Below are 5,556 nucleotides of genomic sequence, written 5' to 3'. Positions count from 1 at the left end.
ATCTGGGAAATGCAGTCACACCGTTTACAAAAACTGCACTCCACGCTACATCCCCTCAACCTCTCCCACCGTCTCGTGCGCGTGCTCTCTCTCTCTCTCTCTCTCTCTCTCTCACACACACATACACACACACACACACGTGAACAAAAAAAGAACAACAGTAATTGTTTTGGGATTTTTTTTACAACAACGTCATTACTTTTTAAAGGAAAACTCATTTAAATGATCACAGGAAAATCAGATAAGGAAAGCCAGGTGTAATTAATAAGATTAATAATGGCTGCATTCCATTTAGCTGCTCCAGTTAGGGCCCCTTTTTCATAGAAGACATTTTGACATACATGTCCGGGTATTGTGCATGCTGGCTCACTGTCACACTGGTTTACTGGGACATTTGAATAGAACAGAACAAGTGTTGATGTCAATAGTAACACCTTTGGTTTTCCTACTCTGACAAGTCAAAATATCTGCTTTGAAAAAGGCCTGTTGTGCATGCTGCACTGGTATGGCTTACTGGGATGCTTGTGGAATAGCCATCATTTATGTATTAGATTCATCTGTGCTTTTCCTGCTGTAACAAGTCAAAATGTCAGCCCTGGAAAAGGCCTATTTTGTGACAACAAAGCAGATCAAAAATACTATAAAGTAATATGATAGGATCTGCATTACAGGGGTGCTGTGAGGAACTCTCAGAATACTCCTCTTTCTTCTACACTGGTACAGCACAATTGCACGGTAGTGTGGAGAGACAGGGCTGGCAATGCAAGAGTAGCTTTGGGGCCCAAGAATAATCACCACCTTTCACCTCACTTGCAGTACCATGCACTGCCAGTACACACTCTGTGTTGAGCGAAAGAGATGCACCATAAGGCCTACAGGAATACTATATACATTTTTAGTAATATGATTCATATTTATGTATTTTATCAAAGGTACAATCTGTGATCAGTGTACACACCCCTTTCCATCCTGCCAATACAAATCCACATAGTTGACATTCCACTTGCATGTTGTTGAGTATACATGGTCTGCATTCAAATGCAGACAGTGCACTTTCCACAATGATGTGCTGTTTGGTGTGGAAAGGGTGCTGTGCACCTAGAAAGTATAGGGCCTTTAATAGTACATATTTTAGTTTATTGTCTGGTGCATATAATCTCACTCCTTAGAAGTCTCAACAGCTACTACAAATGAGGTGGTCAAATTGAAACCGATCACTTAATCCTCCCACTCACGGTCTTATTTCCACACTAAAAGCAATAAGAGCATGCAGCCAAAAATGAAGAAATAACGGTATGTTACAAATCTCCACTATGATGGAACTTACTGCAACTTCAAGACCAAGATACATCGTTTGTCCTCATATCAGGACAGTGCAGATCATATGTATGGGGGTGGGAGGAGTGTGCAGGTTTCCACAACCATGAAGCAACAGTACACATGGCTCATTGCTGCAATGAGGGTGTGATGTTCCTTCCTTTAATATACCCTGATTATACAATGGGACATGAGTCATTTCTCACAGAGCCCTGTGTTCCTCCTCTCCATCTGTCTATCTGTCTCTTCTGATTGCAGGGGAAATTGTAATGTATCTTACACTGGCCAGACATGCACCAGTCCAAATAGCAGCCTTGCATGGTAACATATAGGGATCAGAGTGAAAAACCAAACAAAGGAACTAGAAACCTCATTCAGAGTGTTTTGGTATACCACTGAGTCAACCTCCAATCAGCTGAAACTAACAATGTCAATTCCTCTGAAATAACATTGAAATCTGACATTGATTTAACATGACATTGTAAATCCATCTAACACCATTGCAACAATGGAATGAAACAGACACAAAGCCAGAGTTTCAATCACCAACTATTTGTTGTTGTTGGTCCAGTACTTTGTAAATTCAGTCCTGCTGTATTAACAGCACAGATTTGATGGTGACATGCCAGCAGAACGCCCTGCCAATTTCAGCTCTTCTTTGCCTTCAAAATCAAGTTACTAAATTGCAGTGGGATCAGAGTAAAGGAAGGGTTTAAGAAGATATTTAATATTGGTTGCATATGTTCACCTTTTAAAGAGCATACTCAGTCAAACTAATTAGCGGCACAGAGGGGAATCACCCAATCACATCATGATTGCCTAAATATCATACTTCAAACACACGCAGTATACTTTGTACAAACACCAAAAAGGTGAGGTAGATTAGTGTTATATAATTTTGTTCAGTATTCAATATATTGTTCAATTTTGTTCACTTGAGGATTACTGACCTTTGTTTAGTAATACATAATGTGCATCATAGAGGCAAGCCAAAAAGTACCTGCAATGTATTTCAAAACATTTGCATGAGGAATGTTCAGATAGGCCACTTGACAGCTTGCTGACATGACTCACTCAGCTGAGGATAGCATGATCCTTTCCCAGCCTGACGGTCTCTTAAGCCGTTTAAACTGTTGTACTATTGGACAGCCAACACACCACATGTAGCATGGAGCTCACAGCTTCAGATTAAATTAGATTGTGGACAGTCTGATTCCATCTTCTTTGCTGGCCAGGATTTCCAGGAGCTAACCCTTCAGGTCTGGAGAGGTTGAGCCCCGACAGGATCCTTTAAAACTCACAGACTCACTGATGTGTGTGTACATTCATCTGTATGTGAATGCAACGTGACATATCCAGGGTTCACATTTATTAAATATTGTGCAGTGCAAATCTATATATATTTATAGACTAATACTAATACTCACACTCCTATACAACATGGAAAAGTTCATGAACCAAAGCAATTAATCTGAATTAAATCCAAACATTTTACAGGACCTCCACAGATGAGTATCACTTATAATGGTTACTATCCTTCTTTAACTCATTTAAGATTGTTATTAATAATACCTCAAAAAGCATATTTTGGGTAGACATGATTGTAGTCAGGTATTTTACAACACAGTTACTTTAGGAGTCACTGCAGTCGACATTTAAGAATCACACTTTATCACAAATTACTTTTAGCTTCTTAATGCTGAAAGTAACTTTTTCTAAGAATTTTTTGACTCATAAGTCAAAGTTTAGGACCATCCTTAAGACTATTTCTGGCGTCTTCTTTATTCCCACACCCACCAACTCCATGTAGTTTATAGGAAATTCTGTGTAAATGTTCCCACTTCCCACATGTCATAAGGGCAGCAAACAGTCACTGGTTGAGCAAGGTCCCAATTCAATATGTTATGCAGTCACTCACAATGCCATGCCTCAGTCTAGAGCAATTCAAGAGAAACTGCATGTTTCTGACCATACAGGCCTTTAGCTGTCTGCAGTGAATACATGTTTGTTCCTAAAAGTACTGCATGTTGACAAACTCACAGGTTAGATGTGTCAGCTTTGGTCATGACTAGAGCAGAAATTCAGCATTAAATGTCAACTGGTGTTTAGGTGTGGAGTGAAATTTGTGTTGTGTGTTGTTAATCATAGCATTCAAGAGAGCACCATCATACTGGTATCACAGTATACTGGTATCATGATGTAATATAATCATCATTATTTGTGTTGTTACTTGTCTGAACAGCTTAAATCATAAATCTTTGTCCGATCAGTATGATTTATTTTAAATTTAGAACGGGGTTCAGAAAATAGTCATTATTCATCTCACATTTTCAGTGAAAGAATTCCTTTCCAATTAGGCTTCCCAGTGCTGCGTGAACACTTACAGAAAGCCATTGCATCAAAGATTTTAAAATCCAAGATGCCGTGAAAAGCTCCATAGCGCTCATTTTGAAATGTTTTTGTTGTATTTTATTCTATTAAAATATAGAACTATGTCCATTGCCTCGATATTATTACATTAATATGAAAACAGGATGTAAGACAGAGCAGGCCTCCTGTAAACTCTAGTTGAACTCTCCACCCTACAGAGTAGCCAAGTGAGTTTTTTTTCTTTTAAGGGACAGGGCAGCCTTCTAACCTTTACTATTTTGACGGCATACATACAGCAGGAAAACAGAGATGGAGGCAGCATGGGGGGTGCACAGAAGAGAGAGAGAGAGAGAGTGCTGGTGTGCCTCAGTTCTTTCCCAGCACGAGACTTGTGCTGCAGGATTAACCGTTTATATTTATATTTAAAGGCAAAAAACAAATGTAGACATTGCTGAAGATCTTCAAGTGAATGGTACTTATTCATCCCCTTTTCTGTTTTTACTGACCTTTAGGAATGTAAATACATTTGGCTCAATATAACATGAAGTAGCATGCAGGATGCAACATGAAGTAGGATGTAACATTGCCACACTGTGTTGTAATCTAAGAAAAACAATTGCCTTTGCACATTTGATTTAATATTAAATTGTTTCACCCCAGTCGTATGGGTGGTCCATTCTATTAAATGTCCACCACAAGAAACTGTTCTCTGGAGTGTCTTTGCATGTCTCAGTTGCTTCCATCACCATTCCCCATGAAATAAATGTCATCCAGGCAGAATAAAATTAAAACTTTGACATTAATTAAGTAAATTGGCTGCTTTCACATAGGAGAATGTAAATCAATACCAGGGACCAGTTGGAATATTCCTTACAGGGGGAACACGGGTTAGATGAAACTAGAGAGGGCTCAAATGGCACAGAACAGTGAAATATGCATAGACAACTCCATCTGCTGGACAACTGCAAAAAAAACATTAAGTCTGATATTCAGTTTTCAAGACCCTTTAGTGCAGTGAGATGTTTCCATTTGTTTTTCTGAAATTTCTTGAAACAAGACAGATTAAGATTAGAATCTAGAATCTGCAAAATAACTTTTGATTCTATGAAATTCCTTAAACAAGTTGATTTGAATTGGAAACAGAGAATGTAATTTATTATTAAAACAGTCAATAAAATGGAACATATTTGTGTCACATTAACCTTCAGTGGACATTAAATACTTCAACAGAACATGTGTTGGGCTGATGGCTTTTATGGTTGGTTACATATTGCCTACACTAATCCACTTTAGGAACACCTGCTCCAACCAGCTTCTCTGTTTGGTTGCAAATCAGTAAACATGCAGGCAGCTCAAAAGCTTCAGTGGTTTGACCAAACAGTGGGAAAGCATGATCTAAGTGACTCTGGATGTTGTATGACTGTTTGTGCCAGAAGTCGTGGCCACCCCATCTCAGAAAAGCTGCCCTTGAGAGACATTCATGTGCTAGGGTGTTTGGAATTGACAATTGACAGAGGCAGTTGTTGCTGTTGTTGTTGCTCAAAACATTGTCAGTGAGCGAGAGCAGAGAAGAATGAGCAGACTTAGTTTTTTGGCCTGAATTACTATCAATTCAATTTAATTGGGATTTATTGGCATGGGAAACAGATGTGAACATTGCCAATGTGTGAAATAAAATAAAAACATATACATAAACAGAAGACGTGCTATTAAAATATATACAGATAGGTAAGATAAGATAATAATAATAATAATGATAATAATAATAAAAAAATTGTAGACTTGCAGTTAAAAATACACTACTACATAAACATTGCAACATTTTTATACCTTTATTTTTATGAATGTGTGTGTGTCTGGGTCATTCAC

Source organism: Siniperca chuatsi, linkage group LG14 (assembly GCF_020085105.1).
Source record: "Siniperca chuatsi isolate FFG_IHB_CAS linkage group LG14, ASM2008510v1, whole genome shotgun sequence".
In the NCBI taxonomy this organism is placed as follows: domain Eukaryota; kingdom Metazoa; phylum Chordata; class Actinopteri; order Centrarchiformes; family Sinipercidae; genus Siniperca; species Siniperca chuatsi.
This window is presented reverse-complemented; position numbering follows the sequence as displayed.